The 12349-nt window shown below is 40.2% G+C and overlaps 1 long non-coding RNA gene across 2 annotated transcripts in view; it reads right to left on the bottom strand.

Moving 5' to 3' along the window:
• Positions 1 to 12349, bottom strand: part of LOC101945015 (uncharacterized) — a 192575-nt gene that overhangs the window by 141662 nt on the left and 38564 nt on the right. Inside the window, exon 1 of one of the 2 annotated variants that reach the window (XR_256147.4) lies at positions 729 to 792. The exons of the other annotated variant lie outside the window; for it this stretch is intronic. This is a non-coding gene — a long non-coding RNA (uncharacterized LOC101945015). Of the gene's footprint in view, positions 1 to 728; positions 793 to 12349 lie in introns of those variants that run through there. 2 annotated transcript variants of the gene reach the window in all.

Genomic DNA, 12349 nt, shown 5'->3' with positions numbered 1-12349 from the left:
TCAGCTTCTGGCAAATTGCTTATTACTGTTACTACTTGAGAAAGTCACTTTAAAAAAACCCAACAACAATTGCACACTGTAATCAGAAACACACATAAATTTCCATATTTGTAAAGTGGGTGCTTGTTAGCTGGGTATTTCACCATATAAAGCAGGGATGTGCACTATTTGGTTGCAGAGGAGTACTAGGTTTGGGGGTTCAGACAAGGCTAGGTATCACAGTTGGGTCTCTCAAGATTTCTACCATTCTAATTTAAAATAACAGTGTCATGGAGTGCAGCCCTTATTGCCAGACTAGCACCTTCTCCTGGTCACTCTGGGGTCTAATTAAGGCAGACTCCCCCATCTGTGTTCTGCACACCATCACTCCATTTCTGCTTCCTCTGCTTCCATAACTGCAACTCAGCCCTCTGGGTAGGCCACCATCCACATTTCCCTTTCCAGAGATGCATACCATGATCCTATTGTCCAGCCACTTCCCCAGTGGCAGCAACACAGGCCTGCCCATCACTACCCGTTCCAACCCTGGAACCCTGTAAAAGCAGCCTCCTGTTGTGTCTCTAAGTTCTCTCAATACTGCTATATTTCCCTGGGCTGCTTCCTCACGGCCCCAGCACTTTCTTTGCTCTAATCTCAGGGCCCTCAGCTGCTCAGACACAGCAGCCAGCCAGTCGATCCATCTTGATCCCCCAGCCCCTGCCAGCAGCTGCTCTATCCAAGATACTTACAGTTCTCTCAGCCTCCACTGATATAGTCCTTACCCCCTGAGCTCCCAGCAGCAACTGACCCTACTCTGCCCTGCAGTTCTCTTTTATCTGAGCCTGCCAGTCCTGGACTGGTTGCTCCCTGCAACTCCTCCCTGATTGGCTAAACTTCATGCAGCCTCTCTAGGCTGCAGGGCCGGCTCCAGGCACCAGCCCACCAAGCATGTGCTTGGGGCGGCGCCTGGAGGGGGGCGGCACGGCGGGGCACTCTGGCCCGAGAGCGGGGCCACGACTGGGCTCGCCGCCCTCCCCTTGGCGCTCTGGCCGCCGGGGAGAGCGGAGCTGCAGCGGGCTCGCCGCCCTCCGGCCGGTCGGGGACAGCGGGGCCCCGGCCGGGCTCGCCGCCCTCCCCCCAGCGCTCTGGCCGGTCGGGGAGAGCAGAAAACTGCGGCGGGCTCACCGCCCTCCCCCCAGCGCTGTGGCCGCCGGGGGCTCTCCACCCTCCCCCCGGCACTCTGGCCGCCGGGGGCTCTCCGCCCTCCCCCAGCACTCTGGCCGCCTGGGAGAGCGGAGAGCCCCGGACGGGCTCTCCACCCTGCTCCCAGCCCTCTGGCCGCCGGAGAGAGCGGAGAGCCCCGGCCGGGCTCTCCACCCTGCTCCCGGCACTCCAGCCGGTTGGGGATTGCGGGCCCGCGGCCGGGCTCGGCGCTCTCCCCTGCCCTGCTGGAGGGGGAGGGGTAAGGCGGGTGGCTTTTTTGCCTAGGGCGGCAAAAAAGCCAGAGCCGGCCCTGCTAGGCTGCTTGGAGGACTCACCTCCATTGCTCGTTTTGGGGCAGGGAATGGTAGCCCATCACACATAGGAAGAGCTCTTCTCACAAGACTTCAGCTACCTCAAACCAAAACATTGTTCCATTTTTCAGATCTGACCCAGAACTAAAACTGTAGGGGGATGGAAAATATCCAGTTATTAGGATCCAAACTGTCAAGTTCCAATTTACAAAGAAGATAAAATTTGATGTTCCGTTTCAAGTCAATAAGTAATTTTAGTCTAGACATTACTAATATGCACACATATTTGCACAGTACCTGCTTAAAGAAATACCCTGCATAGGAACAGCCTTGCTAAAATAAACAAAATAAAAAAATATTTACAGCACACCAGACCACAAACATATAACATGAAGATTTTCAAAATAAATACTCGCTATAGAAATAAACTTTTAAAAAGAAAAACCTCCTTGCTCACTGAAAGGCACCATTAAAAAAGCAATAAAAAATTCTGACAATTCTGTATAAGGAAGAAAGAAATCTGTATAGCTCTCCACTCTACAAATACTGGAGTAAGATTTAGGACAATAGATGACATTCATTAAAGACATCTGGTAATTACTGTACACGCATCCTATATCTCTGGGCTTTCATCCTTCAATTCAACATATGTCAGTCGAGAACTGCTGGGGGGGAGCAGTACACCTGTGAATAGTGAATTGCAGGACTGGAGCCTTGATTTCTAACAGTTCTTAAACTGCTTTTGAATAATAAAATTGGAGGGGTACTGAGCAATGGAAAATGCTAAGAGTTCTTACTCCAATAATTGTCATTAACACTTGAGCCGGTATTCTGAATCCTCTGGAGAAAACCTAATTTTAAAATAACTTAAAAAATCATTGTATTTACCCGCATCAATGTTTCTGGCTAGATTCTAAGGTCAGTTCTCTCTCTGTGTGTGTGTGTGTGTGTGTGTGTGTGTGTAATCTATCAAAAACGCTGTATAAATCATCTCTAGCTGGTTGTCCTGCATCCCAGCATATAAAATAGAAGGCTAGTCAGAAGCCCTTGGGATGTAATATAGATCTTGGCCATCCAAAGTAATGAGCCCCTCTTGTCTTGTGCTAGCCAACATATTGCTGAGGAACACATAACTATTAGGTTTCATTAACCTACATTAAGACCTCTTTAGATAATGTCAATGTGAGGAAAGTTTCAATGTTCAAAAATAACTCCATACTATCACATGGAATGCATGGAGAATAAATTGTGTGGGACTAGGATTCACTCCTAATTCAAGTACTATGTGGTTCAAACCATGGGCCATGTCAGTGGCATTGGAACAATTTGTAGAATGGGGGTACTGAAAGCCATTGAACAAAACTGTATACCCCGAATATGATGGAAAGCATGTCAAGCACTGTCGCATCCCCAGCACTCCTAGTTCCAGAACCCCTGGGTTATGTCCTACGTTTCGCCAGTAAAACCTGCAGCAGTGCTATTTTTTTCAAAATGCCATGAAATCCACTAGTCTAGGCAATTTTAATTATAGACATAATACTTTTTTAGTGTGTATGTGTGTGGGGGTGAGGGGGGAGGAAGATAGCGAGAAACAACCACTCTCACATTATCCAGTGTTTTAGAAAACCAAGAGAAGACCAAGAGAAACCAAAAGGTTTTTCTGCTCAGTAGACCATGCTGAGATATGCTAATGTCTAAGGTAGGGAATGTTACCTAGGAAATAAAGTGACAGGAAAGAGAGGGTGTACTAGTAACCCTAACAGGAGGATGACTGCAAGTGAAGCTTGGTATACTTGCTACAGGCTGAAAAGCATTGTCCTGTAACAGTTATGTGGCTCTTTTTTTTGAGTTTTCCTTTCCTTAGCTTAAAATAGTAATCTTTTTTCCAAAAGAAAAAATAATACTGGAAGAGACCAAAACAATCTATTCAATCGGTGGTAAAATAAAAGAAAAATGTTTGCTAAGAAATATCTACCAAGCATGGGGGTTTTTTTGTTTTGTTTTTGCCAGTTATCTTCCAGTCAGGACTGTCAAGGCTCTTAAGTGCTGCCATGGTGTTATGGGATTGCTATTCTGAAGATCCTTTTATATTATTCTTACAGCTTCTTATCTTGCACTCACATTGCGCAACACTCATCACTTTGTGTCATGAGCTAGGTCAGTACCTGCTGCAGCATGTTATGGATGAAAATTCTGTTTAAATTTCAAGTACTTTACTTATGTTAATGAATCATCTGAGTCATTTACTTAGTCACAGTGTAGGATAGCAGCAGGTCTTTATCATGGTAGAGATAATTGCACAATCTATATAACAACTCCTGAAAAACTACAGAAGTCATTTTTTATTTTGCCATATATTAAAGGAAAGAAAGCTAAAGTTTCAGAAGCTATTCCAAGTGTCTTGTGGAAATGTAGTTCGGCATCTGAATGCAATTCTTATAAACTGATACTTCATTACAAAACAAAATCCCTTCAGTCAAGAATGAATAACTATGAAAGAATTACTAAGGAAGCTAAACACAGCATAACAGAAGGTAATATATGTCCTATGGTCTGAAAATCATTGTACAAAAACTAAGACAGCAACAAGCCACCATAGGCGTTTTTTCTAGGCTCTGAAGAAGATAATTTTCAGAGATTTTCATGCACACTTTTGACCCCTCTCAAGGGAATGGGGCTCTCTTGTACAAATCGTCAGCTTCTGGAACATACCTAATATGATAAGGAAGTCCTGTAGCAAACAGAACAGCAAAAATTATAAAAATTCAGATCTTAAGCTAAGAGAAAAGGTAAAGTGAGGTTGAATGATATCTTCTCTATGGACTGAAAACCACAAAATATTTAATTTCAAATTTCCATTAAAACTAAACAGAAATATAAAGAGATGGGCATGAATGACAAAATTTCAGATTTGCATCTGAATTTCAAATCTCTAGTGCTCTAGAGGTGATGAGACTCTGGGATTTGGTTCAACACATTTTAAAAGCGGGAGCCAAATGGAACATTTGGGTTGTCTTGGGCTTCAGATCTGAACTTTACTGAGTGGAAATTTGGGTCTGGTGATTTGGTCCCAGCCAATCTCAGGTTTAAACACATATGTTCATTAAACAACTCATAAAAAAAATAGTAATTTGCAGGTGCCAAATATAGGAATAGGGAATTTAGAATATTCCTTCATTTTATACACTTCATCCTCCAAAGGATTCCTACCTCTGAATATTTTCTTTTCCTGAACAAAAAATTTATTTCAGATGATCACAAAAAATTGAGGTTGAATTATTTTACCCATGTATCAAAGACAATTATGCAACCTCTAGAAAATAGGATGATGCAAAGGAATGCACAAAGAAAAAAGTCTGAAAGGAAATGCAAAGCAATTGAAAATATTTCTGGCTGATATTCAAGAATAAATGACAATTATGAAAGAAGGTTGTACAAAAGGTTTCCTGACCTCACAAATGACATTATAAGCAATGATGACAAATGTGTGGAAACCATAATCATGAAAATTCAAGGATAAAACTAGAATTACAGACAGATGCAGGGGCAGAAAATACCCACTGAGTTATCTAGTCTGATCCACCACATTTTGCAGGACTAAATAAGATGGGGAAATTGTGACATAAAGACCCATTGGTGGTTCACTACTGTCAGCAACTTTTGTCAGGCCTGACACACTCATTACACTTAACACACTGCTGTCATGATATATCTCCAAAATATGGCATGTAATATATCATTGGAAAACTCATAACTCACTGATCACTAATATTGTTGTGAGCTGTATGTACAGGTAACATATGCAAGATTACAAAACATATACTAAAATCATATAAAATGTGTGCCAGGTGGGACATAAAGTACCCCACCCCGGACAAAGGAATGTGGTTCCATCTGCTTGAATGTGTCTCTGATATAAATTAGGTGATATGTGATCAGGGACAAAGAAGAGCACATTTACATGCAAGGTAAGCAAAATCATCATGAGAGCAAGTGGGGAAAGACAAATACTTAACAATATCAACAGAGAGTAGAGCCTGAGTCTTGAAGCAGGGTCAATGAACTTTGGGAAGACAGCATGGCTTCTACAGCCCAGTAGGAAAGAGATGGCCGGGCTGGGCTTACTCGTCAAAGTCTACATTTCAAAGGTTTATTGGACTATAAAACAAAAGGTGAGAGAACCCCATAGTTATCCATCACCTGGGGGATTTGAGGGGCCACAGCTCTTGGAATCACAGAACACTGGATCCTTCAGCCAACGGGGTGGAAGTCTTGGGAATTGGAGATGTGTGAGAAACCTGCTTAGGCAAAGATTGTACTTGCTGAAATTAAATTGTAGTCTCAGAAGCATATTTTTACTTTTGCTTGTTTGTAACTATTTCTATTTTTATTCATTATATTTGGTATCACTTCAACCTATAACTTTTTGTTTAATAAACTTGTTTTACTTTTACTATAACCCAGTTCAGTTCTGTGATTGAAATGAGTGTTAGTCAAGGCCCAGTCAAGTTAATGAGCTGCAGTGTATTATCTTTTAAAAGGAGCAATGAACTTAATGACTTCTGCGAGTGCTCCTGGAGAGGGCTGGATGCTGCAGGGAGACATCTTTGGGGAACTTGGGAGTTGGCATTCACTGTTAGCTGCAAGGCAAGCTCCAAACCTTGCCTTGCAGCTAACAGTGAACGCCAACTCTCAAGTTCCCCAAAGATGTCTGAAGAATTTGCTGACAAGGCAGACAAGCTGGTGTGCCAAAGTTGTCACCGTTTAGCAGTGGCTAAACTCTCACTTGCTGAGGGGCCTCACAGTAATAGGAATCCCAGCAGAAGGTTTTGGGGAAATACTGGACTGAAAGGGTGTTGGGGTCACGGCAAAAAGTAATTGGGTGGTAGAAGCCAGGGTATGATCTGCATGCTTGTATGATGGCTGTTGGCCTCAAGGCTGTGAGTCACAGCAACATAACATTTAAGGCACCCAGAATTGCAGGGCAGATGGTGATTGTCCTGGGTTGAAAGACAAAGTGTCACACTTATCATTCTGTTCTTGAACTTCAATAGTAATGATACCTCCACAACTTCTTGAGTCTATTCTGTTGTCTAGTCACTCTTTCTGTCAAGAATTGTTCCCAACCAAATCTGTGCTTTGGGCAATTACTCCTCATCCTGACATCTCTCGAGATTCTGAATAATTCAGACAGTTTACTCTCTGTAAGTTTCAAATGCTCAGTGTTAAAGTAGATTAAACATTTAGTTGGAAAGTGTACTCCCATTCCTCCTAGTGTGAAATGAGTTTGGTGATTTTAGTCCAGTTCCCAGTGCACAGAGGCCTGCATCACAAAACATGACACTCCAAAACACAGCAACAACAAAAACAGCTAACACTAACTATTTGATTGTTACCCTTTCCGAGGGGCTAAGCACTGAATGAAGATTGAACTATCCTCTCAATCCTAGAAATTTGTCCCAGAAATCTGGAGAAAGACAACAGGAGAATCCTCATCTTCATAAACTAGAAAGGAAAATAACCCTTATGGTGGCTTAATTTGGGGGATATTTGGGTTCACCAGAAATTAGGCTGCAGTTTGCTAACTCCTCAAGGAGTGCTCCAGCAATTTATTACAGCTATATATTTCTTTCTAAAGAAATTGGGATCAGCCACTTTAGAAAAATTAGTAATTTCCTGAAAAATATGCATTTTTCACCACAAATAGATAAAAACATTTATTTTTATAATACAGTGATGTAATGTAGTCTGGACTCTGTCTCCATGTCTTTAGAAAAGGCTTATATTTTATTAGAATACAATAGTTGAAAGGAAATTGTGTACTTCAGAGCAAAGAGTAATAATATTTAAAAGGTTTTTTTAATTTTCCTTTTCCTTACTTGAATTTTTTCAGAAAGCCCCATAGACAGCAACTAGAAAATGACAAAGAAAATTTAAAACCATATTTCATTCATTCCAAAGCCATAAACAGGATGCAATTTAAGATTTGAATGTTAGTGTCAGCTCAAATGCCTCAGTAGATTTATGCAAACAGCACTAAAGTGTTCAAATTAATAAAACATTTTTAAGGAGAGAGGTGTATTGCAGTCTACTCATATGGCAGGGATCCAGAAGCTCAGGAGTGCTGATCCAACGATAGCATTGACTCCTTCAGTGACATTGGCCAAGTCCCATAACCTCTCTAACTTTGTTTCTCCATCTCACAAACTGTAAAATGGGGTTAGTGGGCCATATTCAGCTCACAACTACATCAATATAAATCTGGAGTAACTTCACTGAAGCAAATAATTGAACCAAATCATTATCTACCTTATGAATGTGTTGTGGTGATTAGTTTTTCTTTAAATTATTTAATGATTTAATTCATTTTCAAGGCACAGTACAGCAAGACATGTCAAAGATACAATATGTAAGACAAAACACTGAGATGGAATTCTAATAAAAACAGACACTTCCTTACAACCTGTGAGATCCATAGAAGATCTATCACATTATGGGAAGAATTGGACCACAAAATGACATGTAACGGAAATCGAGCAGTTAATATTTGTATATATCTTTCAAGGTGAAAAACGCTATACAAAATGCAAAATTGTTAATTTCTTTAGTGGTTTTAAAAATTGCTAGAGTGCTGCCGTGGGTGACTGGACTTACTACTGGTAATAGAAGTCCCAAGATGAACTGGAATGCTGAAGTGTACAACTGATTAGTGCTGGAGAGTGAGGAATTGCTATTAGTTCATCTCGCTATTGATTACAGTAGTTTCTGTATACAATACTTAGAAATAGCAAAGGACTTGCCTTTCATAGTGCAAGATAGCTGACCTACTTTTTAAATGCAGAGTTCTGTTGCTGATTACTGACATCAGCATGTCAGGATTGCTATTAGCTAACAGGAATCATGGGACCCATGGAAGCACTTAGTGCTCTTCAAAACAACAACTATAGAGGTAAAAATCATTTATTATTTTTGTATATTTCGTATATTCATTATGGCAACACAAGATTGGAAAAATATTCAGATAAATAAATGTATTACCTTTAAATGCTATTTAGAACAGTATAATATCAATGACATCATTAACCCCATAGTTTCACAAATTAGAATGTCTAGGCATAAATGAAAAGACTTAGGGTTCCATTCAACAGATACTGATTGTGTTAATGCAGTCACCCTATGGTTGAAGGTCATTGATAAATATTATGAAGTACCATGTTAACACTTCATAGATTCATAGATTCTCGGACTGGAAGGGACCTCGAGAGGTCATCGGCAGGACCAAATACTGTCTAGACTATCCCTGATAGACATTTATCTAACCTACCCTTAAATATCTCCAGAGATGGAGATTCCACAGCCTCCCTAGGCGGTTTATTCCAGTGTTTAACCACCCTGACAGTTAGGAACTTTTTCCTAATGTCCAACCTAAACCTCCCCTGCTGCAGTTTAAACCCATTGCTTCTTGTTCTATCCTTAGAGGCTAAGGTGAACAAGTTTTCTCCCTCCTCCTTATGACACTCTTTTAGATACCTGAAAACTGCTATCATGTCCCCTCTCAGTCTTCTCTTTTTCAAACTAAACAAACCCAATTCTTTCAGCCTTCCTTCATAGTCATGTTCTCAAGACCTTTAATGTATATTGTAGTAGATGTCCTCCAGTACATAAGAACAACAAATTATATATTTTAGATAAAAAATTATTCATTAATCAGTGAATCACATGGCACTAGTACTCCTGCTAGATTTGATTTGCAGAATTTTTTCTTTGGCTAGGAGATGGGCCAAGATCATTGCTCCAAAAGATTATAGCAAACTCAAAATTCTTTCTTTCTCACTGAAAATGCATATCCACATAAATAATGATGCCTTCAGGGACCTAACTCAGCATGTTTTCCTCTGGCAGTTGGCCTTTTAAATCCAGAAGAGGTAGAAAGCTGTAGTTCTAAAGTGACCATTTTGCTACTGATGGGATCAGGTTGTTCTACAGTTCTTCCTCTCTTCTGGCAATTAAGTATTTTGACTCTTGTTTTTTCCCAAACTGTAATGATTTAGAGGTTCATTAAATAACAAACCAGTGAATGACAAAGGAGTAAAACTTTAATAAAACAAACTGGAGAGCTTCTGTAGTGAGCTGCTACACAGACCCATGCAGTATTCCCAAACCCTCTCCTTCAGGGCATATCTCCAAATTCCCACACTCACAACACTGTCCTTTATGAGGGAGCATCTCCAAATCACAATCTTTCATAAACATATCTCTACACTGACTTTCCCTTTCTTTCAGTCATAAGGACACATCCTTTCACTGGGCTTGTGCATCAAGTAGGATCTAAGGAATGGCATTGATTAAGGTCACTTCCCCAGCTCCTTCAAAAATCCATCTGTACCTGAAACTGAATGGAAATGTAAAATACATTACTTCCTTTCCTCCTACCCCTTAGGAGCTTGACCCAAAACCTACTGAAGTCAATAAAAGGATTCTCATTGACTTAAATAGACTGTAGATCAGGCCCTGAATGAGCTATTTACACTTCCAATACATAATTGATATACAGGTAGTGATATTTTTTCCTGTGGATGTAGTGCAGTAAAAGATCCATGACCACCAAAAGCCTTACATATGAAACCGTGCCTTAGAAGCAAATGAATATAAAGCTTGATCACTTGAATCAACATATACCTGAATAAACTTACTCTTCACCATCAGTACTGGTTATTTAGGGCACTGTTCACCTATGCACCAGTCCCTGTAATCAATACAATTTTGTTTTTTTGCACATGAGCAACCTGACAATCTCACTTACATTTAGCAGCCACAATAAACCAAAGGTAAGCAAATGTTTAATCGTTATTTTGCCTATCACCTACAAGTGGTATTTAACAGAGTATATTTTTATTGCGCCTCCTTGTGGCGGATGTTCAGTGCAGGTACTCCATAGGGAGGGCAGTCAGTGACCAGATAAATGGCCTGGTAAAGGTCTTAAAATGAGGTACTGGATAAAGGAGCAGAATCGGGGAGGGGGTTGGGGACTCCTATGATTGGTACGGCAGAAAGCCAACCCCCCACCATTCTCACAGCCCTCCTTAACCCTCTTATGAGGCTGGTGGATGGTAAGGTCCAAGCCATGGGTCAGCTGGGGGACCTGGATGGAAACAAAGGGGGGCTGGTGGAAGCCTCAGAGAATTGATTTGCATAAGCATGGATTTGCCTGAACTTTATCTGCCGGGTAGCCCAAGACATCTATATAATAAAGTTGTGGCCTGATTAAACCCATAACAAGTCTCCTGTCCTTCTTGCGGTATACCCAGACAGACAATCTCACTTACATTTAGCAGACACAATAAAGCAAAGGTAAGCCAATGTTTAATCATTATTATGCCTATCACCTACAAGTGGTATTTAACAGAGTATTTTTTTATTGTTGTTTATTTAATGGCAACCTTTTGGCTAGATGTATCAGCACATAACATGATTTAGCTGTAGAGGAAAACATAAGCAAAATGATCAATGCATATTAAGTGTATACTTTATTTTAATGTAAACTAGAATATGAGAATTAGTTGTCTTGAAGTTGCATACTTGCCACAGCGATGTACTGTAATTAAAGAAATAAATTAAAATAAAGTTAAGGGAGGTGATAATGAATTCTCTTGTAGTAATATGAATCAAACCCATTGAGAAACAAATGTGCTGAACCAAAAATGATTAAATGACACTAATTAAGACAACACTGCATCGTGCAATTACAAACTGAATGCTTGCTGATAGAGCGGTTTCTTTTTTACTATGCTCAATTCAGTAAGACAAATTGTGATTTTTATTGATGAATGGTTGTTTTACAACTTTATGATCAATAGTATTTTCAGTAGTGAGTGTGAAAGGAAGGGAATTTAAAACTTTAAATCCTGCTAACCATTATAGTATGCCTGTTTCATGCTGAATTTAATCATAAATACAGTATATGTCACTGGTAGGACAGCAGGTTTGCTCATGAGTTGAACAATATGTAGAACTCAGTCAGTTGGTTTAATGTGGTAAATTAAACTGAGAGGGTTTTTTTTCCAACTTTGCTCAGAGTAGTAGCTAATTAAACTTGGTGACTATAACCATAAGTGAAACATTGGAGTGATATTGCTTCTCAGAGCTATTTAGGACTATGTTTCATAAGAGAGGGCTGCTATGCTTGAGTTATCAAAGAAAACTTACACTCTCAGTCCATTTTTACATGGTTTTATTGTTCTTAGAACAGCTGGAATGGCCAGAGGTGATCTTAGTGTGATTCTCAAATTGTCATATAAAATAAAGGCTATGCTTCTAATGGTTTCCTGTCATGAAATAGTAGCAAATATAATAATTGTGGCAGTGAATCAGATTTCATATCCCATAGGCATTAATTCACCGGAGAAGAAATCCTACCAAAATGACAATATTTTCAGTCCAGTTCTGGGAGGGGTGGAACAACCTTGACTTTCTTCAGCTTCTCTTGAAGCTGAGTGTGCTGAAAGCCTTGCAGGAGATACTCAAAACTTCACAGGACAGACTCCAAATTAGCGTAGTATGCTTTCTATCGATGAGAGACTCATCTGTTCATGTGCACAGGGCTACTTTAACTATGTCATTCTCCAGGTTAAATTGTTTCAAGATAATTAAAAAACAAAACACATGCAACCCTACAATGTTCTGATGGTCACAGTTTCTGTGAGAAGGACAATTACCTATGTAGCTAGCTCTAATTATTAAGAAGGTGGAGTTCTGTAGGCAAAGCACAAAAGATACCTCTATGGCCCAGAATTCATTTAAGTCTGTCAGCAGTGTTATCTTTTGTGGTGGTAACTCTGATTACAGAATCTAACACA

Source organism: Chrysemys picta, chromosome 5 (genome assembly GCF_011386835.1).
Source record: "Chrysemys picta bellii isolate R12L10 chromosome 5, ASM1138683v2, whole genome shotgun sequence".
Classification (NCBI taxonomy): domain Eukaryota; kingdom Metazoa; phylum Chordata; order Testudines; family Emydidae; genus Chrysemys; species Chrysemys picta.
The sequence above is the reverse complement of the archived record's forward strand: the minus strand, read 5'-3'. Positions and strand labels throughout refer to the sequence as shown.